Source organism: Sarcophilus harrisii, chromosome 1 (genome assembly GCF_902635505.1).
Source record: "Sarcophilus harrisii chromosome 1, mSarHar1.11, whole genome shotgun sequence".
In the NCBI taxonomy this organism is placed as follows: Eukaryota; Metazoa; Chordata; class Mammalia; order Dasyuromorphia; family Dasyuridae; genus Sarcophilus; species Sarcophilus harrisii.
The window spans coordinates 401,709,352-401,736,714 of record NC_045426.1 but is presented as its reverse complement, the minus strand read 5'-3'; the positions used below and the strand labels follow the sequence as shown (position 1 = coordinate 401,736,714).

General features: G+C 34.8%; 1 pseudogene; it reads left to right on the top strand.

Moving 5' to 3' along the window:
- Window positions 1-17,210: 17,210 nt before the first annotated feature.
- Window positions 17,211-19,119, top strand: LOC100927151 (annotated as a pseudogene).
- Window positions 19,120-27,363: the final 8,244 nt, after the last annotated feature.

The window sequence follows — 27,363 nt, the reverse complement described above, 5'->3', positions numbered from 1 at the left end:
TCCACACCTTTTCTGGTGAACTTCTAGATTATCTTTGGCTGGTAAGTTGTTGTACTTCTAATCTTCATGAATTTTACCTGTCAAGTGCTATTTTTGAGGCTGAATTTAATAATTGGTCATGAGGTTATGAGAGTGGCTTAGAAAGTCGTGTGTGGTTTCTCTGCCATCTTGGTTCTGTCTCCTCTCCATAGTGTTTTACACCTCAGAATGAAAATGGAAGATTAAGAACTTAGAATCACTTGCAATTCAAGAGAAAAAGCAATGTGAATAATTTTTCAAAATATATGTCAAATGAAGAGTTTTCTAGAAGATGAAGGGGTGTTAAATCTGTTATCTGTTACATGAAAAGAGGTTCTTACAGAAGAGTGACTGAAGGCAGAACATATGACTTATTGAATGAATCTCATAAGACAAAAAAAAATACTGAAGAATAGGATGCAAAAAGCTGATGTAATGAGTCAATATCTTGATTGTTTCTGCAAATTGGAATACTGATTACAAAATGTGCATGTTAGTATTTGACAAAAACATAAAGACATATATATATATATATATATATACATATATGCATATATATACACATATATGTATTTATAGTAAATCATTGTCACTTACTTTTGTCATTTAAAATTTAATTTATTATTTGCAAAAGTACATTTGCTCAATGTACTTTTTAGGTGCTTCCTTCTGAGCCTCTGATTGAATTTGGTTGCTGTATAAAAATAAAGTAAAAATTGAATATCTGATGAATTGTGATGTGATCAGAATGTGCAATGATGAAGTTGAATGTAAATGTGAGTCATTGGTTATATTTATACCTTTTTTTTCATACTCTTACAAAGGAATGATTTCATGTGATTCATCAAAAAAAGCTTTTTGGTAGGTATAATAAAACAATTTAGATAGAAAAGAGTTAAATGCCTCACCAGACTTGTTCTGAAGTACTATATTTAGTTTGTGGCATCAAAATTAAAGACAATCATTAACAAACTTTAAAGAGTTCAGAGAAGGGTCATAGTGAAAGTCATATATTTGAAAAGCATTCTGATAGCTATCAACAAATATATAGATTTGTCATGAGACTAAATCTGCATTACTTCAGAGAACAGAATAAGGTTAATGAGTGAAATGATTCAATATGGAAATAACCATTATAATAATTAGATGTGTCTAAAAATGCCAAGGGATATCTCAGAAAGAAAAAGACTGAGATCCATTTTAAGGAATTTTTTGAGCAAAGTCCAGATAATTATCAATTAGAGATATAGAAGGAGTCTTATATTAGGACTGAATTCTCATTAAATAACTCCAAAGTCACTTCGAGGAAGATTTATATAGCCTCCACAGGTCATTTGTTTTTCCATCTCTCCTTCCAAATCATGAAAGATCAGCAAGGAAAAAAAAAAAAAACTCGAATCATTCAATTCAATTTATACCTCAATGAGAATTTTCTTTACATTGTGAGCAACAAAGACTTATTAAGTGTCCCACAGAAAATATTCAGTGACAGGAAAACAAGAAATTTTCCAAGCAGACCATTAAACTGATTGTTAAGAACTGTTCACTTTACCTCTCCAGTAAATTAGAGGGCTATTTTGATTGTATTATTTAATTATTTTTACTTCTTACCATTATTCCTACCTAATTTATCTTTGTCAAGACTAAGCAAACAATTTTCATCTGTGGTTATCTTTCAATTAACTGAAAAGAGCTTTCATGTTCCATTCATTGAGTTCTCTGAATATTTTCTTGGCTAAATGTTCCCACTTTTTCAGCCAATCTTTATGTCACATGAACTTGAGGTTCTTTATCATCCCTCTTCAGTTCATTTTCATCATATATTAGATAATTTTTAAGTACAAAGGATCATGCCAGTTCCCAATGATATAACAGGAATGAAATAGTCTTTAAACATTGGAGTTTATTATTTTCCAATAACCAAAACAAACAAACAAAAATGTTTAAAGAAGAAAAAAAAACAATATACTCAATAAGTATTTTATCACAATGGACATTAGAAAAAAACTTATGATATTCTATCTTGCATCTGTCCATTTAAATATATATTTGAAAAAACAAAAACCAAAACACAAACAAAGAACAATGTCAAATAGATCCTGAGGCCTGATTTAAAACAACTATTTCAATTTCACTCAGGTGGTAAATAGATTATATCAGAGTTGAACCATGGTCCTCTAGTTTCAAATTCACTATTCTTTCCAAGTTGTCTCATCATTTTCCTTTATGGACACTGAAGTTGGGCAGTGTAATAGTTGAAATATATTACTTGGAAATAATCACAAAATTCAAGATATACTCAAATTACAAAAACGTGAAATGGAACTTTTGCCTACTGTAATCTTTGCAACAAAATTAAATATTGTGTAAAGCTCTATTAACTTTCTTTGAATGTAAGTTTACTTCTACATACAATCATATTGAGTCTATGAATATACCACACCAACGTCAAGAATTTATTTAGAAAATCAGCTGTTTAGCCACTTTCTCAAATTTGTATTTATAAAGTTAATTTCTTTAAACTGAAGTTTAAGAATGTATCTGTTATTAAATTATAGCTAATTATGGTGTAGTTATCAAGACTCTTAAAGATCTTTCACTTTATTCCTTTAAATTCTCATCGGCCACCATGAAAGTATATCTAAGTAGGCTCTCCCTTTAAGTTCTGCAGCCTCATTAAGTCAACTTTTATTTTTTCTAGGGAGAGTGCATCAATCTTCTCTCTTATGTCTTCATTGATTCAGTTCATATAATTTTCCAAATTAAAATAGATTTCCTAAAGAGTTCCCTAACATGACTGTTATTTTTATTTTCCCCAGTTATTAAGATAGAATAAAAGATCCGTGACAATTAGTCAAAAATCATGCATTTAATCATTATACTATAAATATACATTTTTAAAGTTCAATGAAACATATTTTTCTGTCCTTTTGTTGGATATAGGGACATAACTGCCTGGCATAAAATTTTGTAACCATAGCCTATTTTGTCCATAAAAATATGTATGTGATTAAGTACTCATGGGTAGGATAAGCTAATATACTAAAAATGACAATTATACATGAATTAATTTAATTTTTCAATGCCATACCAATCAAACAGCCAAGAAAGTACTTTCTTAAAGTTAAAAAGTCCTCTGGAAGAAGCACTTCAAGAAAATTAATGAAAAAAAGAATGCAAAGGAAGATAGCCTAGCTCTACTAGATTATACTATAAAGTAGCAGTCATTAAAACCATTTTGTACAGTCTAAGAAATAGAATAGTGGACCAGTGGAATAGTCTCAGTTCAAAAGACATAATAGTCAATGATTATAATAATCTAGTGTTTGATGAATCTCAAAAATACAACTTCTGGAATAAGAACTCACAATTTGGCAAAAAATTGCTTGGAAAATTAGAAAAGAGTAGAAACTAGGCATTGACAAACATCACAACCTATACCAAAATAAAGTTGAAATGGGCTCATGATTTAGACATACTGTCTAAATACCATAAGCAAATTAGGGAATAAAGGATAGTCTATTCTCAATCTGTGGAGAAAGGAGGAATTTATGGTCAAAGATGTACTAGAGAACATCATGAAATGAAAAATGGATAATTTTGATTGCATTGAATTAAAAAGCCTTGTACGAACTAAACTGATGTCATCAAGTTTAGAAAGAAGACATAAATCTTGGGGAAATTTTTACAGCCAGTGTTTCTGATAAAGGCCTCATTTTGAAACTGGGACACTAATGCATTATTGGTGGAACTGTGAACGGATACAGCCATTCAGGAGAACAATTTGGAAGTATCAAAAGGTGCATACCCTTTGACCCAGCAGTGTTTCTACTGGGTCTATATCCCAAAGATATCTTAAAAGAAGAAAAGGGAGCCACATGTGCAAAAATGTTTGTGGCAGCCCTTTTCCTGATGTAGGAAAATGGAAACTGAGTAGATATCCATCAATTGGAGAATGGCTGAATAATTTATGGTACATGGATGTTGCAGAATATTATTGTTCTATAAGAAATGGCCAGTAGTATGATTTCAGAGAGGCTGGAGAGGCTTACATGAACTGATGCTAAGTGAAATGAGCAGAACCAGGAGATCATTGTACATGGCAACATCAATATTATACAATGATCTATTCTGATGAACATGACTTTTCGTCAATGAAATGTTTGATGCCAATTGCAATTATCTTGGAATGAAGAGTCATCTACACCCAGAGAGAGGACTGTGGGAACTGAATGTATATCACAACATAACAGTTTCACTCTTTTTGTTGTTCGCTGGCATTTTGCTTTCTTACTCATTTTCTTTCTTTCTTTTTTTAATCTGATTTTTCTTTTGCAGCAAGAGAATTGTATAAATATGTTTATACATATTGGATTTGACATGTATTTAACATGTTTAACATATATTGGATTGTTTGCCATCTAGGAGGGGAGGTGGGGGAAGGAGGAGAAAATCTGAAACACAAGGCTCTGCAAGGATCATTGATGTCAGATTTTCTGTGTATATGTTTTGAAAATTTAAAAAAAATAAAAAACAGGTATCATTTCTAAAATACATAGAGAACTGAGTAAAATTTATAAAAAAAGAAGCCATCCCTCAATTGATAAAAGGATATGAATAGAAAGTTTTCAGATGAAGAAATTAAAGTCATTTCTAGTCAAATGAAAAAAAAATTGAAATCTACTATTGATTGGAGTAATGTAAATTAAGACAACTCCATTGTACCACTTCACACGTCTAAGAATGGCTACGATGACAGCAAAATATAATGACCTATAGTGGAGAGGATCTGGGATAATTGGAACACTAACGGTGTTGGTGGAGTTGTGAAATGAGAGCAATTTGGTATCATGCCCAAAGGGCTATAAAACTGTACATATTCTTGGATCCCATGGTTTTTCTACTGCATCTTTATTCCAGAGACATCATAAAAGAGGGAAAATGCACATGTGAGAAATATTCCTAGAAGCTTTTTTTATAGTAGCAAGGAACTGGAAATTGAGTGGATGCCCTTCAGTTAGGAAATGGCTGAATAAATTATTGTATATGAATGTAATAGAATTTTATTATTCTATAAGAGTTGAAGACCAGCCTTATTTCAGAAAAGCCTGAAAAAACTTGCATGAAATCTTGCTAAATGAAGTGAGCAGAATGAAGAGAACATTTCACAAAGTAACGAATAGAATATGTGATGATCAACTGTAATGGATTTGGCTCTTTTTAGAAATAAGGTGATTCAAGACAATTCCAGTAGCCCTATGATGGAAAGTGCCATGCAAAACCAGAGAGAAAAGTATGAAGACTGAATGTGGCTCAAAGAATAGTATTGATGTTGTTATTTACTTGCTTGGTATTTTTCCTTTTTGATCTTTTTTCCCCTGAGCAAGAAGTATATGGATAAATGTTCAGAAGACCTGCACATATTTAACCCATATCAAATTGCTTGCTGTCTTGAGGAGGGACAAGGAGCAAGGAGAGGTAGAAAAATTTGAAAGGTTTTTTGAAGGTCAATGTTGAATGTTGAAAACTATATTTGCATGTATTTGGGAAAAAATACCATTAAGAATATGTGTATGTGTGTATGAGTGTATGTATATTTCAGTTACTCTATTGTTTAAATCATCTTGCCAATATCACCAGGCATTACATAGCATGAATGAAATGCAACTCAAAACTTTTACTGCTAACTGCATGGTATTTCTGTTTCAAATTATTTTTTTTTAAATATAGATGTAAATAACACCAAAGATGCTAGTGGTAATGTGAAAACTCAGATACAAAGAGGTTGAATGATTTCTCCTATGTTATATAACTACCTATTACTAGAGATAGAAGTGGAATGTGGATCTCCTAAAATACTATGGATCTCAATATCTTCAAAAACAAAATAAAATTATTTAAATTACATTACTCATCTCCAGTATTATGCGACCTCACATAATTCATTTAACTTCTATGGGTCTCAGTGTTTTCACCTATGAAATGATAGTGTTATATTATATAACATCTGGGATCTCATATTCTGAGATCAATAATTTTATGACTTAATGAGTTTTATACAGTGAATGAATTTTGAGAGTAAAGTTAGAACTTAGTAGACCTTTCTCAGGAGTGTTTCAAATACTTTTATGCTAAATGGTGGCTACTGGTTCCCAAGTACTTATTGGGAAGTTATTCCCAGCAGTGTTTCTACTAGGTCTATATCCTAAAAATATCTTAAAAGAAGAAAAGGGAGCCGCATGTGCAAAAATGTTTGTGGCAGCCCTTTTCCTCATGTAGGAAAATGGAAACTGAGTAGATATCCATCAATTGGAGAATGGCTGAATAATTTATGGTACATGGATGTTGCAGAATATTATATTTCTATAAGAAATGGCCAGTAGTATGATTTCAGAGAGGCTGGAGAGGTTTACATGAACTGATGCTAAGTGAAATGAGCAGAACCAGGAGATCATTGTACATGGCAACATCAATATTATACAATGATCTATTCTGATGAACATGACTTTTCGTCAATGAAATATTTGATGCCAATTGCAATTATCTTGGAATGAAGAGTCATCTACACCCAGAGAGAGGACTGTGGGAACTGAATGTATATTCAGTTGGAATATACTTGGAAAGACGGAATAAAAAGGAAGTTATTAATATTTGAAAGTGGCATATAAAATGATCTGATTGATCAGAAATGTTTGGCCTTGTGTCCAATTTCCTCTTCTTCAATTTCTGAAAGCTTCATGTCAATCATGTGGACTCCAGGAAAACAATCTGTTTTTATCTTATTTCTGGAAAGTTGAGTTTACTATTTTCCACACAATAGTTCTGACAGAAAAATTATTAGCAGGGCACTTTCCCTTTCAAAATGATTCCTATAATTTACCTATGCAAGCTGCTAAAAATAAGGGCAAATGTAATTCTTTTATTCAGTATGACATAACACAAAAGTGTTAGAAAGCTAAGCATTTTAACAATGCCAAGTAATTATGAGCCAAAATGGCACATTGAAACTAGAATGAGAAAGTTCATTCATTCTTAGCTTTTCTAAGCAATCAAAAATTGTCAAGTTTTCTGATTGTCCATAATTGAAGCTTCAAATTAAAGGGCAAATAAGCCATTTGCATTCATATTACAAGACAAAATTTGGGATCTTTATACATTGCACAGACATTTTATGTTTTCTTTCATACATCCTTCAAACCTATAACCCTTAATTTTTGAAGCAAAAGAAGTTTAGATTCATTAATGACCTATGTAATAGTAAGGATGTAGCAATCCTTTTGCTTCCTTTTGTAGGAAACATTGCTAATGAGTGTAAAGTTGCTATGTGGGCCAGTTAGTGTGTTTTGTTTGATCTCATATTTTAACCTAAATGCTATCCAGCCATCATGCAGATGCAGAACTCTACTTGCAAAGGAAAATGGGTGATAATGATGGTGGAATTATTCCAGAAGAATAAGCTCCGAGGAGTCATTGCCTTATGACCCATAAGTTAAGCTTTCTGCTCTATCATTTAATTGTGTCATTAAGGAGAAATAACTTTTTCTAAGTCTCTTTTTTCTCATTTATAAAATGATAGTTAAAAGTAGGACACTGAACCAGATCATCTTCCAACTTTTAAGATCAAATATTTTATATTTTAAAAATAAACCTAAAAAGTGCAAGGAAATCTTATAAGTTATATGAAAAAAAGTATTTTGGGGAATAAGTGAATAGTTCTGTCATTCAAGATCAACAAAAATAAATAAATGATTAAAATTATTAAATAAGTGAACTAATAAATATATTAATAAATAGTGCAATGCTGTCATATTTTGTACTTGGATCAGGCAGTACTCATTGTGCAGTGCTAACAATACAATATTGGAATAAAAATAATTGGGACTAAATTCATGAATGACATTAACTTGCTATGTATTTGAGAAAATTTGCTTCTTAGTGTTTTTTTTCCCTCTGTAAAATACTTTGTAAATCCCTCCCAATTTGTTTCCAGATTATCTTAATAACTTTGCTGCATATAATTCTCCTTCATATATTCTATGTTCCAGACAAACTGCATAATTTCCCGATCCTTATTCTTGCCATTTTGTCTCTTTTCTTTGTGAACTTGTCCATAGTAGTTCACTGCTCCCCTCACCAGGATGTATTCCATCCTCACATCTGCCCTAAAGGATCCCAAATTTCCTTGAAAACTTATTACAAGTTCCATGTTACAAAGTCAGGTGCTAATGTCTTCCTCCATGAAAACTTCATTTTTCATTTTTTTTCATTTTGAATAAATGAATGAAAAAACATTATTAAGTATTTTTACTTTTATTGCTTTTTAGTCATATCCAATCATTTTTTCCAGGTTTTCTTAGCAAAGTTAGTACATGTGTTTTCCAATTCTTTCTCCAGCTTATTTTACAAATGAAGAAATTGAGGCAAATAGGGATAAGTTACTTATATATAATCACACAACTAATAAAGTTCTGAGGATGAACTGGAACTCAAGTTTTCCTTATTCCATGCCCCATACTCTAGCTTAAGCTACATTTTTGCATGAGTCAGTAATGCAAAGCAAGAAGCCTGACTTGAAAGACCTCATATTCTATTTTGTGGGATTGGAAGGTTATATCACATATATAGTCTCAACATAAGTCATATAGAAATTTTGTATCTACTACATATCTATATTTATATATACATCCATCCATTTATTAATATCTTCTATTGACTTTTCTGCATACATTTGTTTCCTACTGCTAGAATATGAGCTCTGTGAAGGTAAGAAACACTTTCTTTTGTCTTTCTATCCACTGTTCTTGGCACATTGTCTGGAAGACAGTCAGTACTAAAATGTTAATTAAGTTAATTTATATGTTTTTACTAAGTACTATTTTTTTCCCCTGCTGAAGCAATTGGGGTTAAGTGACTTGTCCAGGGTCACAGCCAGGAAGTGCTAAGTATGTGAGGCCAGATTTGAACTAAGACCCTCGTGATTTCAGGGCTGGTATTCTATCCACTATACCAGCTAGTTCCCATGTAAACCATATTTGTTCAAAAAATCAAATAAATCAATATCTTTTTAAAAATTATAATTATAGCTTTTTTATTTACAAAACATATGCATGGATAATTTTTCAACACTGACCCTTGCAAAACCTTCAGTTCCAACTTTTCCCCTCCTTCCTCCTATCCTGTCTCCTAGATAGCAGGTAGTCTAATACATGTTAAGTATGTTAAATTATATGTTAAATCCAATGTATTTATACATATTTATACAGTTATCTTGATTCACTGAAAAATGGGATCTAGAAAGAAGAAGAAAAAACCTGAGAAGGAAAACAAAAACTCAAGCAAACAATAACAGTAGTGGAAATGCTATGTGTGGTCCACACTCATTTCCCATAGTTCTCTCCCTGGGTATAACTGATTCTCATCATTACTGAACAACTGAAACTAGTCTGGATCATCTCATTGTTGAAAACAGCCACATCCATCAGAGTTGGTCTTTGTTTAATCTTGTTGCAGTGTATAATGATCTCCTGGTTCAACTAATCACAGCATCAATTCATGTAAGTCCAAGCCTTTCTGAAATCATCCTGTTGGTCAATTCTTAGAGAACAATAATATTTAATAACATGCATATACCATAATTTATTCAGTCCTTCTCCAATTGTTGGGCATACATTCCAGTTGCAGTTTCTAGTCACTACAAAAACGGCTGCCACAAACGTTTTTGAACATGTGGCATGTCCTTTCCCTTCTCTAAGATCTATTTGGGATATAAGCCCAGTAGTAACACTGCTGGATCAAAGGGCATAGTTCCAAATTGTTCTCCAGAATGGTTGGATCTCTTCACAATTCCACCAACAATGTATCAGTGTCCCAATTTTCTCACATCCCCTCCAACATTCATCATTATCTTTTACTGACATCTTAGCCAATCTGAGAGGTGTGTAGTGGTTCAGAATTGTCTTAGTTTGCATTTCTCTGATCAATAAGGATTTGGAGCACCTTTTTATATAATTAGAAAAAGTTTCAATTTCTTCATCTGAAAATTGTCTGTTCATATCCTTTGACCATTTATCAATTCGAAAATTACTTGATTTCTTATAAATTTGAATAAATTCTCTATAAATTTAGAAAATGAGACCTTTGTCAGAACTTTTGAATATAAAAATGCTTTTTCCAGTTTATTGCTTCCCTTCTAATCTTGTCTACATTAATTTTGTTTGTACAAAAAAATTAACTTAATATAATCAAAATTTTCCTTTTTGTGATCAATATTGATCTCTTGTTCTTCTTTAGTCACAATTTCATTCCTCCTCCACAGGTCTGGGAGATAAACTATGCTATGTTCTTCTAATTTATGTGTAATCTCATTCTTTATGTCTAGTTTATGAACCCATTTTGACATTATCTTGGTATATGGTGTTAAGTGTGGGTCAATGCCTAATTTCTGCCATACTAGTTTTTAATTTTCCCAGCAATTTTTGTGAAACAATGAATTCTTATCCCAAAAGCTGGGGTCTTTGGATTTGTCAAACACTAGATTGCTATGGTTATTGACTATTTTGTCCTGTGAATTTAACTTACTCCACTGATCAACTAGAATATTTCTAAATCAGTACCAAATGATTTTGATGATTGGTGCTTTATAATATAGTTTTAGATCTGGTACAACTAGGCCACCTTCATTTGATTTTTTTTTCATTAGTTTCCTTGAAATTCTTGACTTTTGTTCTTTCAGATGAATTTTGTTTTTATTTTTTCTGGGTCAGTAAGATAGTTTCTTGGGAGTTTGAATGGTATAGCACTAAATAAATAGATTAGTTTAGGTAATACTTTGCTGAGTTACTCCTGGTACTGTGTGGGCATGGCCAGGTACTGTGAAACTCCAGCACTTTGGGGTACGCTCTTTACCCTCTGTTTTTGTGTTGGATGTTTTATAACTTCTCTGCTTGTTTATCTACTGGGCTGCAACAGCAGAGTAGCCAACACTGTGGTAGGGTCCTCCTTGTAGATTCTCTGCCCCAGAGATGGCTGCACCTGGCCTCCTCCCATGCTTGCACCCAATCAAAACATATCTTTTTTTTCTGGCGAGCTTCAAAATATTGTCTAATAATAATTTGCTGCACCCTCAATATTCAAGGATTTTATCAGTCAAGCACTATTCCAGAGGCTGAATTTCGTTATTAATAGGAGGGTAGTAGGAGAGCTCAGAAAGAAGCATGTATCCTCTCTGCCATCTTGCTTCTACCCCCCAAATAAATGAAATTCAACTTTAAAGCACTATATGAACAATTGAAAATGTCTCTGCATTTGATAAAAGTCAAAGACAATGCTCTGAGCATCAGATGGCAACATTTCAGAAAATAGATTAACTTCCCTGAGCCCTAGGCAGGGGGGAAAAAAACTACATGGGAAAAAGTACAATTGCATAAGACAACTTTGTCTCCTCTTTCTTAAGTACTGCAGAATTTCATAGATTATAAGATAAAAATATTTTAAAAATGAAAGCACCATCAAGAAAATAACAATGAAGGTAACTTTGTGACTATCATAGATGCTGATCTTTATTTAGAATGACAAAGAATATAAGAAGCCCCTGTAAGCAAAAATTATTTGCCATGAGTATAAACCCTACCTTTTTTATGAATGAAGACAGACCATGCTTCCATCTATTTTGATACTGGCTAACAACTTAATGCTATTATGTTACACTTACCCACATAGAATGATAGGCAACTTAAAAGGTTTTGATCTGTGTGTGCAATATTGATTCTAGGTTGTTTTTTTTTGGCTTTATATGAAGAGTTCTTCAATGTATAAGCATATTTTATAAAGATTGAATGCTATTTTATCAATTACAGGTTGTCTACTTTGTGTCCTTCGAATTCTTATTTCATAGAATGAAATAATACATTATTCTTCCTGAAAGATCAGGATAAGACTTAAACATAATCTGTATTAATTCATAAATGGGGTCACAACATTCTGGATAGGAAGTGCCCATGCATATGAATAACAATTTATATGGTGACTTAACTGTTTCTTAGTGCCTTCATATGATGTATGTTTCATTATATTTCCGGGGAAAATCTCACAGTTTAATAATTTAAAAATAATTTTACAGGGGTAGCTAGGTAGTGCTGTGGATAGAGCCAGCCCTGAAGTCAAGAGGACTTGAGTTCAAGTCACTTAATCCCAACTGCCTTGGGGGGAAAAAAAGAATTTGTATAACCAGCAAAGAAGGTGGAGCAATCTCATATAAAGGAGAAACTGGGAATTCATTGTTGGTACCTTTGAGATATTAAAAAAATTATTAAAAATGGTTTTATAGAGTTCAGTGTTACACATGCAAGAACTCAAAATTGATTTTGGGAGTAAATGAACCTGAACATCAATTTTCTTTTTTACTCTCGTGTGTACAATTCCAACATAAGATTAAGCTTCTCAGTATTTTTTAAACATTGTGTATGTAGTTGAAACAGAGAAATGGAGTGTATTCAAAATTTTAATCAGAACCTAATTAAAATTCAAAAAAGACTCCAAGTACAACACTGGAATTAAGTTAAGATACATCATTATTGCACAATATTATAATAAAACAAAGCATTCAAACTTCAAATTAAAGACAAGCCTGAAGTTTTTTTTTCATACCAATAATTGACTCTGCCTATTCACTTTTGATTTTTTAAATTTATTTAATATTTTATTTCCCCCAGTTATATGTAGAAACAATTTCCAACATTTGTTTTTAAAAAGTAAGCTTTAATCTGAATTCAGATTTTGTCAATTATTGCTCTGGGTATAGATCAGATTTATAATAAATGCTTTAAAATTGTCTTGGATGATTGTTTTGTTTAGGATATTTATGTCATTCAAAGCTAATCCTCTTACAATATTATTGTAACTTTATCCACAGCACATTTCACTTTGCATCAGTTCAGGGAAGTCTTTCTAGTTTTTCTGTGAATATCCTGCTCATTTATTTAATAGCACAATAGTGTTTCATCATAATTATCTTCCACAATTTATTCTGTCATTCCCAAACTGAAGAGCATCCCCTTACTGTCCAAATTTTTGGCCACCCAGAAAAGAGCTGATACACACACACACACACACACACACACACACACACACTCTTTCTCTGTCTACTTTTTCATTTTTTTTACATCTCTTTTGGAATACAAACCTAATAGTGGCATTTCTAAGTCAAAGATTAAGATTTTGCATGATTTTTAAGCCCTTTGGGCATAGTTCCAAATTGCTCTCCAGAGTCATTGAATCAGATCACCCTCCACCATAAATACATTAATGTCTCAATTTCCTCATATTTCCTCCAACATTTACCATTTTCCTTTGATGTCCTACTAGTCATTCTAATAGGTATATAGTAGAACTTCATATTGTTTAATTTGTATTTATCTGATCAATCGTGAGATATAGCATTTTTAAAATATGGCTACAGACAGTTATGAGCACTTCATCTGAAAACTTGCTTATCTTATGTTCATTTATCAATTGAAGAATGGCTTTTAGTTTTTAACAAATTTGACCTAGTTTTCTATAAGTTTGAGACCTTTATTAGAAAAAGTCAATTTTTTTCACAATCACCCTTGCTATTTTCTTCTGTTCTTATTCTTCTTTCATCTTGTCTCTCTTCAAAAGTTGCTTCTGACTACATTCTGCCCCAATCTAACTTCTTTCCCCATCTATTTTCCTACACATTAGATATGTTTCTGTTCTCGATTTAGTAGCATGTAGCTCTCTTTGAGCCCATTCAGATGAGAATAAGGTTCACTCATACCCCTTCCCTTATACCTCTTCCTTTCATTATAATAGCTTTTTCTTGCCTATTTTTGACAGAACATTTATCCCATTCTATCTTTTCCTTTCCTTTTTGTATCTTATTTATTAAGCTGTTTTGTTTTTCATGATTTTCTGGCACCATTGTCATCTTTCTTCCCAATTTTTCATCTACATCTCTTACTCTCTTATTTTCAAAAACCTCTTTGAGGTCTTCTATGGCCAGGAACAATTTATATTTTTCTTGGAGATTAACATCTATAGAAGCTTTGACTGAATCTTAGTCTGCATTTTGATCTTCTTGTCAGCCAAGTACCTTTCTATGGTCAGAATATTTTCTATTATTTACTTATTTTCCCAACCTATTTCTTGACTTGGAATTCTTTGTTCAAAAGGGGCTCTTATTCTCAGATTCATGTGGGCACTGTCCCAAGACTCAGGGGCTTTGTGCAGCTGTCTTGTTTTTAGAGATAATTTTCTGGAGTAAGTAAATTTTTAGTATTTCCAAGGTAAGTAATCTAATAGTTGTTAACTCTTTTCTGGCCTGTGTCCTAATCTGTGAGCAACAATCAAAACTCTTTTTTTTTTTGCCCTAGAATTCTGAGATGAGTCCCTGTTCCACTGTGGCCAAAAGCTTTGGTGTGTTAGTGCTTCTCCTACCCTTGAGATTGCCTCCAGAACTGAGACCTAGATTTGAATATGGCTAAACCAACAGAGACCTATCTCAATGCCAGAAAGAGACTCTTGCAATACTCTTCTGACAAATTGTTCAATTCTGTTACCCTCTGTCCTCTGAGAGCTCTAGAAGCAGCTGTGGCTACTGCTGATTCAGTAGCTCCCAAAGCCTATTATTGGGTTGCTTGCATTGGACCTGTGCTGGTCCAGACTGTTATCTATTTTTATCTAACTGTGACAGATCTTTCTACTGACCTTTTAACTTGTCTGGCACGTAGGAGCTGAAAGGTCTGAAAATTGTCAATGTTGCCACTAATTCAGTTACCCTGATTCCTTCTGGTTTGTAAGGGCCTGGTCTGCACTGGTTTCAGTCTGTGTTGAACTCTGTTCCAGTTTTACCTTGACACCACAGAACTTTCCTGCTGACCTTTCAAGTTGTCTTGTTCTGGAAAATTATTTCTTTAAACGTTTGTGGGTTCTGTCACTCTAAAATTTGTTTATATAATTGTTTAATAATATTTGGAAGAGATTATGAGAAAGTTCAGGCAAATCCCTACCTTTACTCTGCCAACTTTGCTCTTCCTTTAGTACGTTCAATACTAACAAGTCAATCAATAAAAGTTTTTTCTAAGCTTTTAGCATTTGCCATTTTGCTATGTCACTAAGCATAGAAAAAGTAACAAAAGACAGTTCTTGACTTCAAGATATTCATAATCTATATGGGAAGATAATAAAAACATATACACAAGCTAGATGTGCCATAAATATGAGGGAAGGCACTGAAATTCAGGCATTCAGAAAGTCTCTCCAAGGAAAATAGGGTTTTAGCTGAGACTTAAAGACAGAAGTGGGGTAGGGAAGAGCCAAGGTAGTGGAAAGGAGATGTTTTTTCCTGAGTTTTCCTCATATTCCTCAAAATAAATCCAGCCTCTAAACTGGTTTTGGAGTGGAAAAAGACACAAATATTGGGGTTGTAACAAATTTCTAGCAGAAGATAATTTTGAAGATCTCCACAAAAGGTCTGTTTCAATCAGAGTTGAAGGGAGTTGAGCTGAGCTCAGGCAGGCCATGTGCAAGCAGGCCAAGCACAGATGTTGGTGTAGGCAGGGCAAAGTCCCAGGGTGGTGTGGGCCTTGGAGCTGGAGAATCTACCAGGAGGAATCTACAGCTGTATTGGCTACTCTATCCTGGTTGCAACCCAATAGATTAGCAGACTAGTTATAATACATCCAACACAAATACAAAAGGAAAATAGTGAGACCCTAAATACCAGAATTTCATCAGACATGGTCACCTCCATATAGGCCAGGAGAAAACAGACCAAAATTTAATTGGAAACTAAGTAATATAATCCTAAAGAATGAATGGGTGAAACACCAAATCATAGACACAATCAATACGTTCATCCAAGAGAATGTTAATGATGAGACTGCATGCCAATATTTGTAGGATGCAACCAAAGTAAAAGTTAGGGGAAATTTTATATCTCTACATCCTTACTTGCATACAATAGAGAAAGAGAAGAAAGACAAAGAAGCCTATACTCACAAATGATGTGTGAGATCATTCTAGTCATGAGAAATCATCTAAGAACATTCCTGGAACATAAAGATGATGTTTGTGAAAAAACAGAAACCAGTGCCACTTGATAAAAAAATAGTACATGACATGGTGATTGGAAAACAAGGCTAGGTGATAAGTAGAAAAAATACATTTGGCACTCTAGATAATTAGTAGCTACTATAATTTGCTAACTAGGGTCTAGAAAAGTCATATTTTGATTTACTAAATTATTTTGGTGGCTAAAGGGAGGATGGATTGAAGTAGAGAGACTCTTATAGACCCACCAGCAGATCATTGTAATTGTCCAGTATGAATTGTTTAGGGCCTGTACCAGTATGGTAGTATTGTCAAAGAAAACAGGGAAATTGAGAGATAGTATAAAAGTGCAATTAATAGGTATGACAACAAGCTGAATGTTTGTGGTGAGAAATGGTGAAGAGTTGAGGATGGCATCTATGTTGCAAGCTTAAGGAACTGGAAGCATAGTGTTTTCTTCTATAATAATAGTGCTATGAGTTTGCATGCACTGGTGACAAATTTTACAGTGTTCAAATTAATAAAAGATATCATCAGACTAATTAAATGACACATTCTAAAACAACTTTTTAAAGTTTTGCTTCATCAAAATTATTTTTTAAAGGTAACACATATATTATGACAGTATGAATAAAGTCCTTTCTTTAAAATGTATCATTTTTACTCACAATATTTTTCTTGTAGTTTGCATTCTTTACTCATAATATTTTGCTTGTGTAATACAATTTGTTAAAGCTTTTTTTCCTAAATAAAAAAAATTGTTACTAATATCTCCATTGTTGTACACATTATTGTAAGGTTTGAAGCTCTGTCCTGACACTTACTACCTGTTTCAGCCTGGGCAAGTCACCAAAACAAAACAACAACAACAAAAATTCCTAAGTCTCAGTTTCCTCATATATAAAATGGGGACAGTAATCAGAATTGAAGGGTAGGGCTTTTAAAAATGAAAAATGTAAGATTCGGAGCAGGGACAGGCTGGGGTTGGATTGTTTTATGTGTGTGTGTGTGTGTGTGTGGCTACCTGTGTGCTGCTGAGGCAGTGCGGTAGGGGCAGGGGTAGGAGCCAGATCATGGGTCCCACTTCACTGCCCATCTCCTTGTGCAACATTGGCCCCGGCCTCCACACTATGTCCAACTGGGTGAACAAGAATGCGGGGCACAAAAGGGGCCTGAGCTCTTCCAGAAGGTGGCAGAGAAGTTGTAACAATGTACTTGCAGAAGCTTCTGGCCCTGCAAGAACACTTTAGCTTCCATGCCTTCCACTTGCTGGTGCTCAAGGAAGCTGACCTCTACACCCAGCCCATGGTTTTGGTCCTGGGCCAGTAGATCAAGACCACCCTCATGTGGAGCCTCAGCAAGCAGAACTTACCCTGAAGTCTGGATTAACTCTCAGGAAGATCTCAGGATCAGCCTGAGTCCTTGGTCTTAGTGGAGGAGTGAAGGAGGCAGGAGAGCTGCCTCGTGGCTGGTCAAAGATGGAGTCTGGAAGCTGGCTTCTTTGCTTGTGTCTGTGGCTGAGAGCTGTTGCTGAGAGAGCATTCTGATTCTGAGAGTCTCTTTAAATACATAATAAATTATTTCACTACCTCCCACTGAACATGCACAACCACACTGAGCATGAGCAACTGTAAAACATTACATCACCATTTAACCTAAATATATACTTAATTAGAGTGATTACCTCATTAGCTAGAGATCATTATCTCATCAATCACACTGAGCCTTAAGTATACCTTTTTTCCAGTTCTGGTCCTCTAGATTACCCAGCATGAGAATCGGCCCAAGCCCACCACCATCTGTGATGCACCTCATCTCTGAGGGTGTGGTGCTGGGCAACACACTAGTCATGAATCCTCATCAGCCCTTCCCAAGTTCAGTGCCTTCAGTGATGCTTTTCTTAATCTATTCATATGTACCCACTCACCTAACCTCATCCTGGAGATCAACAGCATCATCAGCAAGGCAGGAATCTTATCTGGAGAAAAACAAAGAATCAGCAGAGTTTATGACTTTGCAATTGGGCCTGGAGTGATTTGTTGAGTGAGTGGACTGCATCATCCTGTTTTTTGATGTCCATAAACTGGACATCTCAGATGAGTTTTCTGAGGTGATCAAGGACTTGAAGAACTATGGAGATAAGATCCAGATGGTGTTGAACAAGACAAAACAGATAGAGACACAGCAGCCTATGTAGGGCTATGGGGCACTCCTGTCGTCACTGGGCAAGATCACTCAGAGGTGGTGCTGGTGTACCTCAGCTCCTTATCATCTCAATTCCTCCTTATCTCAGACTTTAGGATGCTCTTTGAGGCTGAGGAACAGGACATCTTCAAGGACAATCACTCTCTGCCCCAAAATGCCATCCTCAGGAAGCTCATGACCTAATCAATTGGGCCAGCTGGCCAAGATCCATGCCTACATTATCATCTTCCTCAAGAAGGAAAGGCCCAGCATGTTTGGAAAAGAAAGCAAAGTAAACAGCTTGGTAAATATCTATTAGAGAATCAAGCATGAACACCAGATCTCTCCCTGGAATTCCTCAAATCTTTGGAATATTTGAGAATTTCTGAAGACTCAGGGCTTCAAAAATTCCAGATCCAGAAGCCTAAGCTCTTGGACACCATGGACAGCATGCCATCCAAAGACATCACTGGGTTGATGGTGACCCAGGAGGAGTTCCTTATGCCCTTACAGTCTCTGAAAGGTGGCCCCTTCAATAGAACTATGAATGAGCCCTTTGTCCATGGCTACAGAGAAGGGGCCAGAGAGGACACAGATGATATGGAGTGGGTAATGGGCAAAGACAAGCCCCCTGATGATGAGATCTTCTGCACTCTTTCATCTGTTAATGGCAAGATTACAAGTGCTAATACCAAGAAAAAGATGGTAAAATCCAAGCTACCTAATACAGTCCTGGGGAAGATCTGGAAATTGGCCTGTGTGGACAAAATCAGGCTTCTGGATGAGGAGGAGTTTGCCTTGATCAACCATTTGATCAAGGTCAAATTAGAAGGCCAAAAGGAGGCATGAGTATTAGTGACCTTGGCCCTCACCAGCAGGGGTTGTTAGCCCACTCTTACCCCACAATGTTCCTAAGAGGAGCAGAAGTTTCAGGGAGAGAGTAAGGGGTCCCATTCTCATGGCTTCCTTTCCCAGTCTTCCATAAAGACCTAACAAACAGATGTGTTTCTGCAGCTCTCATAAAGGAAAACCACTATTTAAAAAATACTCCAAGCTGGTGGGGAGACAGGGACAACACTTGTCTTTGTTAGAATTTTGTGCACAAGAACTATGGATATTTTTAAATATGAAGTTAGAGGCAGTATTTTTTCTTTTCCCTCCCTTCCCTCTGTGCCCTTACCCCACCCCCATTAAGCTCGGAAGAGACCCTGTCCCCTCCTCTCCCTCTTGTCAACTAAACCATGTACCCAAAGAGCCAGATCTCAAGGTCTGTGACAGTATTTTCCTACTCCCCATTCGGGCAATGAGGCTACAGCCCCCTCATCTTTCCTGGGGCCATCGGGCCAGGTGGTCTTTAGGCCAGCAAAGACTACTGGTCAGGCACTAGTGGGTCAAGGGGGCCTGTCACAGGTAGTGGACCTAAGGCATCTGAAGTAAGTCTGCACACTGGCCACAGAATGATGACCACGCCACCCCTTCCTCTTTGTTCCTGAATTCATGTCATACATGTTTACAGCACTAGCCCTTCCCCAAGGCCCTGTGGGTTCTCCTCCTCCCCCAGAACCTTACCCACATCATACCAGCTTACATGTTCCAGGAGCTTCCCCCTGGGAAGGCCCAGAAGCCTCAGGGGTTTCTTTCTTTGTAAGAAAACCATACTTACTTGACTTTTTTCATACTTGACTTTCACTTCCTGGAAGTTTCTAGCCAGTCTGGAAATAGCTGTGTTCTGGTCCACAAGTACCAACTTTGATGATAACAGTTATGGAAACTTCTGGCCTGGTAGCCATTGCTGGCCTTATTCAACCTCAGATCTTCTGATTCAAGATGGTGCCTTCCCTTGGCCCCTGGGTCCATGGTGTCCTTTATGTCTGTCCTTGAGTTTTTGGGAGGTCAATTAGCATGTCCTTTGGTGGCCCAAGGATGCCTGTCTCCCTCTTACACCAGGCCCAGAGCTTCAGAGCATTGAAGTGAGTCTTGTGCCTGCTCTTCTCATTTGTTGGGTAAACTAAGAAAACATTTGACCCAATTCTGTCTTATCAGCACCAGTCAGAGGCCTCTCCTTTCCTCCTGTACTTTGAGATTGGTACAGGATGAGGATCTTGGTAGCTGTGACCTGCTGACTCCAAGTGACACTAAGCTCCCAGGACACTGCTCATGAAGGACAAAGTGGCCTCTGGCAAGGCTGGACATTGGGGAGTTTTCTGTCCTGCCCTGCCCTGCCCTGCCTTGCACAGCCATTTGTCCTCTGGGTACAGAACCTCCAGAAAACAGCACAGTTTTACCTCATTCCTCATTCTATAAGTGCTTAAGTATGGCTGCAAACTGCTTGGGTTGGGATACTCTTGTGAAAAGGGTCCTATCTATATCACATATTAAAAAACCTGAAAAAAATCAAGATTTTTTTGCATTAAAAATGAAAAATAGTGGGGAAAATGTAAAATGTAATTTGTTGGTAACAGTATATCTTATTATAGAATGGTTCTGGGAAGAGACAGATGAGATGAAAGTTTGCATCCTACCTTTGGTATTTTATCTCTGGCAAGAAATTTATCTTGAAAATCTTCTTCATCATCTATAAAATGGATATAATCACATATGTAGTTTGTATCTGTAAGGTTTTTTATGACAATGAAATTAAGTTATGCAAGTAGAGTTCCTTAAAAGTCCTAAATACATAAATGTCAGTTGTGATTTTCAAGACGAGTTGAAACTGTTCAGAAACTTGTAGCATAAAAGAAGTGAACAATTCCCAAGAGATTCTAGTTCCAGGGGTACTCAAACTTTTTAAATAGCGGCCCAGTTCACTGTCCCTCAGACTGTTGGAGGGCTAGACTATAATAAAAAAAAAACAAACAAACAAACAAAAAACAAACAAAAACAAACAAACAAACAAAAAACAAAACACAAAACTTTGTTTTGTGGGCCTTTAAATAAAGAAACTTCATAGCCCTGGGTGAGGGGAATAATCGTCCTCATCTACCGCATCTGGCATAGTCTGAGGACCCCTGTAACATGATACTTGTAAATAGATGAGACATCATTAACCTTATGTTACAGGAGTTATATACCTTAAAGATTTCAAGACCTGCTCGATTATGCTATTGGTGGCAAAACAGACAAAAAATTAGATCTTTTTTCTTCACCTCATGTCTTTTTCAGAATTATATCTGAATCAATTGTCAACATGTAGAAAGTTCAAAAACCATTTTAAGCATATGTGGTATAGAATTAGATAAGTTTACATTTTCTTCAAAAAGGAATAATGAGGGGAAAGTCACATATAATTGAAACATTTCTTATTTCTATTCTATTTCTAATATTCTCTTCTATTAAGAATTGTTTTAAAAATGTAAAAATTAAAGAAATTAAATGAACAGATTGTAATTATTTTATCCAGAAGTTTAACCAATGAAAATTAATTTAAATTTCAAGTAGGATACCAGAAGAATGGATATATCTATATGTATATATCATATAGATATATCTATATCTAGATAAAATATATAAACCTGAGTTAGTAAATATGGCTAAAAAACTAGATCAGAACAAAAATTCATTTATAAAGAAGGAAGATGAGTAAATATCAGAAATATTGTCTCCTGAAATAGAGAGAAGCAAGGTCAAATAAGGTTAAAAAATTGACAGCAAAATACCCAAAGAAAATCATTCCAAGAGAACACTTGAGAATGCACATAGAGTAGAATTATGAACAGAAGAGAAATGAAAAATATGTGTAGATAAACTATGCCCTTTCTCAAGGACTTCTAGCTATGCAAAGTATTTATGGGTAATTCAGCCAAGAATTGAGAATATTGTTTAAAAATATTAATAGAGAACAAGCAGTTCCACATCTTTATTAACTAAAGTGAATCACATATATTGAGAATATTAAAAAAGATCAATGTACTTATTTGTTAATTAGGGAAAATGTTACTATTTCATTATCTTCCATCCCTATATTACAATCACTAAGATTCTTTCTAAACAAGTCATCCTGAAAATAAACATTTATGAGGTACAAACAGGGAAATGCTTTTATTCCAAGAAAGTTGTAGCTGAGATAAAATAAATTCATCAAAGTGTGAGTGTCACAATTGGTAAAGGTAATACTCCCATAAATTTAATGATAAATACTGCAGATTTTCAGGTACAAATGTTATTGATTTAAAAAAAATAAAGAAAATCTAGTATCATAATATTCAGCTTTGGGGTCCACACAGAACTTAGAATTTTTTATTACATTGAATATAAATATGTGCAGCTATTTAGAAAGCTGTATGTGTATGTGTGTGTACATGTACGCACACATTATATATAAGTTGAAATATTCAATTTCTAGTCAAGTAAAATGTTAAAATTGTTCAACAGTGTACATTAGCAACTTATGAAAATGAATGACATAAGGTAGAAATATTTATTTAGGTGAAACCAAACAACATTTGCAGATCACAACATAATTTCACATATTGGAATTCTTTCCAGGACATCTGTAATGGTTCGCTATAATGGCAATTTAGACTTTTAATTAAATAACAAGACTAAGAATTTCCAAGTTTCTAATCAATGAAACTTACTTGCTATATCTTGTAAATAGACTAGAGAAATCATCTCTGCATTAGAGTTACATAACTAAATTCTTATTTAATCAAATGCCTTAATTTTCTCATAAATCTTGTAATGCCACTAATCATTGTTAATGAGAAAAACATTTACTACTCTGAATTGTATTGTACTGACCTTTTAAAAATAAACATGCTATGTTGTTAATGTTGACACATTTTTACAACTGCAGAACTGAAATTCTTTTCAGGGATTTAAATGGTGTTTGTTAAAATAAACATGCTTTTCTTAACATCCAGTTGAAGTGAATTCATGCTGCCTCCAGTAGCACTATACAAGAATAAAAGGCAAAATAGCTAGTATATATAAACTGAGATTACTTATGAAAAAATAATTCAAATCTACAAAATAGTTGGAATGATTTATACATGGGGAAGAGCTGGCAGAGTAATTCCTAAATTTGTTCCCAGAGTTTAAAGGAATAATTCTAGTTTTTTATATTTGCACTTCAAATAACCATCAAGTCAAGATAAGCTAATATACAGATATGAATGACATCGTGCTTCCAGGTACATTTTAGATGAAGAAATGTATTCCCACACATGTCTTCTCTTCTCAATTTCTTATGCTGGTCACATATAAATAAGTGCTCATATTTCCCACATGCTTGTATGGGGAAACAAGAATTTAGAAATCTATTTTGTGTTTATGACTCACTTTAAATCAAATACCAGAAGAAAATCAAGGACTTTTGGCCAAGACGGCGGCGAGGACACACACATCTACTTAAGTTCTGTCTTTTCTCTCAGAATAATTTATTTCATGACAAACCTTGGAATTAGTGCGTGACTGAAAAAACAAAAACAAAAACAAACCACAAATAATTACCAAGAAAAGATAGCCTCAAAATTCACCAGAAAAGGTCTGCTTTTGCTCATGGGTGGAGCCAGTTAGATCAGGCACAAATTGAAGGCAGGCAATGGCAGCACAGCAGACAGAAGAAAGATACACACAAAGATACACAGCTGAGCAGACCAGAGGAGAGGTGAGGTATGATCTCTGCCGCTTCTGCAGGGAGAGATTTACTACAGTGTTAGCTACTTTGTCCTGGCAGCAAGCCAGGAGAGAAGCAGAGAAGTTAAAAACACAGTGGGTAAGGAAAATAATACCAAAAAGCTAGGGTCTCTTGGGACCTGGCCACACCCACCCTCAAGGTCTCAGCATAATCTGGATTTATGTGGATTTATTTTGTATCCTGCAACTTTACTAAAGTTGGGAATTATTTCTAATAGCTTTTTAGTAGAATCTCTGGGGTTCTCTAAGTATACCATCATATCATCTGCAAAGAGTGATAGTTTGGTTTCCTCATTATCTACTCTAATTCCTTTAATCTCTTTCTCGACTCTTATTGCAGAGGCTAGAGTTTCTTTTTTGGGGGGAGAGGGATTCCTTCTTTTTTCTTTTTTTTTTATTATAACTTTTTATTGACAAAACATATACCTGGGAAAAAATTTTACAACATTATCTCTTGTACTCCTGAGATGTAGTACCCCCACTTTACCCTTTTCCAGGTTCAATTTCCTTTCCACCTCTAGTTTCAAGAACAAAGTATACATGTATTTTTTTATATATCTTTATAGCAGGAATATAGTTCCCAAGATTTCTTTTTACCTTTTTAGGTTTCTTTTGAGTTCTATATTTGTAGATCAAACTTTTTGTTAAGTTCCAGTTTTTTCATCAAAAATAGATGAAATTCACTTATTTCATTGAATGTCCATCTTCTTCCCTTGAAAAAAGATGCTCATTTTGGCTGTGTAAGTTATTTTGGGCTGCATACCATGTTCCTTAGCTTTTTGGAATATCTTATTCCAGGCCCTTCAATCGTTTAATGCAGATGCTGCTAGATCCTGGGTAATCCTTATTGTGGCTCCTCTACATTTGAATTGATTTTTTCTAGCCACTTGCAGTATTTTTTCCTTCATTTGATAGTTCTGGAATTTGGTCACTATATTTCTTGGTGTTTTGATTTTAGGGTTCCTTTCAGTAGGTGATCAATGAATTCTTTCAATTTCTGTTTTACCCTCTGCTTCTATAACTTCTGGGCAGTTCTCTTTCCTCGAAAAATAGTGTCCAGACTTTTTTTTTTTTTCATCATATTTTTCCGGGAGTCCAATAATTATCAGATTGTTTCTCCTAGATCTATTTCCCAGTTCTGCTGTTTTCCCAAGAAGGTATTTCACATTTTTTGCATTGTTTCATATTTTTGGTTTTGCTTGACTGATTCTTGGTATCTCCTCAAGTCATTCAATTCCATTTGTTCACTTTTGACTTTCAATGAAGTATTTTCTTAACTCACTTTTTAAATATCTTTTTCTGATTGTCCAATTGAGTTTTTAAGTGAGTTGTTTTGTTCTATGTAATTTTTTTCATTTTGCAAATTTTATTTTTAGAGTTATTTTCTTTTTCCAACTCACTAATTCTGCTTTTCAAGGATTTGATTTCTTTATCCACTCTATCTTTAAATCAATTTGATAACTTATCCAGACTCTCTTGCCAAGCTTCCCTTTCGTTTTCCCATTTTTCTTCTAGCTCTCTTGTGAGAGCCATTTTAATTTCTTCTATGAGAGTTTTTTGTGTTGAGGATAAGATCCTATCCCCCTTTGGGGATTCATCTGGAGACAGTCTGTTTTTAGTCACCTCAGGGTTTAAAATCTGCTCTCTATCCATATAGAAGCTATCAATAGAGTGCACTTTAATTTTCTGCTCATTTTGTCAAAAAGAGTCAAAGAAAAGAAATCAACAAGAAAAACAAATGGTCTGCTTTTTTTTTGGTGGGGGGAGGGGGAAGCTGGATGGTATTACTGAGCTGCAGGGGGCAGCAGCAAGGCACTACAGTATAGCAATGGCTGTACTGCTTCTGTACTCTGAGACTCTGAGACCATGCTGAGACCCTCCGGGTGGGTGTGGCCAGGTCCCAAGAGACCCTAGCTTTTTGGGGTTATACTCTTCACCCCCTGTGTTTTTAACTTCTCTGCTTGTCTACTGGCTTGCTGCCAGGACACAGCCAACACTGTGTTAAAGCTCTCTCCACAGAAATAGCTGAGATCACAGCCCAAGTCCCTCTGGTTTGCTCAGTTGTGAACTGCCTGCCTTACTTTGCCTGCTGTGCTGCAGCTACCTGCCTTCACTCTGGCTTGATCTAACTGCCCCCACCCACAAGCAAAAACAGGCTTTTTCTGGCGAATTTCAAGGATATCTTCTCTTGGTAATTATTTGTGTTTTTTTTCAGTCAAGCACTAATTCCAAGGCTTGTCATGAAATAAATTATTCTGAGAGAAATACACTCAAACCTTAAGTAGATGTGTGTGTGTGTGTGTGTGTGTGTGTGTCCTCTCTGCCATCTTGGCTGGAAGTTCTGGCTTCTCCATACTCTATGCTCTTAGTATACTGTCCAGGAGCATTTTTTAAATGACTGGAATCCCCTTATATTTTTTTCCTTAAAAGAATTGAAGGGATCAATAAATTGTTATTTTGTGAAGTTATTTCTTCACTACTCAGCCTCTTATCTTTGTTCTTTTCAAGAAAAAGAGAAAATGACACTTTTCCCCTCATAAAAATTAAAATAAATAAAATAATACTGAGATTTTGAAGTTATGCCAATACATTCAGAAATAGAGCATCAAATTTTAATTTATACTTATAAGGAAAATATCTATATTATGATTATAAAGATAGAAAATAATGAAGCTAGAATGATGGAAGAAATATACAGTATTTTCAGTGTAATTTTAAAAAATCAGGAAAGTTTCCTAGGCAAATATCCTCAGTATTCAATTTTGCAATGAACCAAAGCATGAGAAACAGAGTTAGACTTAATGAAAAGGTCACATTTCTTTCTGGCTCAATGAAGAGGGCAGCTGTGTGAGATGGAGTTCATATGGCTAATTTTCCTGTCAGTGGGTTAGAAAAGGATGAGGTGAGTGAGCACAGCTTTAAGGAAATCTCAAACCTCAACATGCCTTTGACATCTTCCCATTGTGCAATGAAGGATGTCAGATGAGTTCAGTATTCCAAACTCGCCTTAGCACTTAAGAAAAATCCAGTGTTCTTAGAACTATAATTAAAGTCCCCATCCACTATGGTTCCCTTCCTTGAAGAGAATTCAATGTCAAAATTTAAACAGAGTTCTCTATATTTAGGAGAAATGTGAACATTTCAGATAACCCTTTTAACCATTAAATATAAGGATAATTGCATCCAAAGCAACCTCTGTAAATTTATAACACAGAGTAGCCAGAGTAGTCAGGTGTTCATTTTATATCCACAAGTCTGGTTAAATCTATAGTGTATATTTAAAGATGTCATAAATAGTCTTTAAGACATTACATAAAAATATAAACACACACATTAAAATCTCTAAACTTCCAAGGACTATGAATTTATTAAAGATTAGAAATTTGCTCTATATCTTTGGTCTATACATATTGAGGCAAAGGATGGTGGGTTGAGTATAAGGTATTTTATGTACAA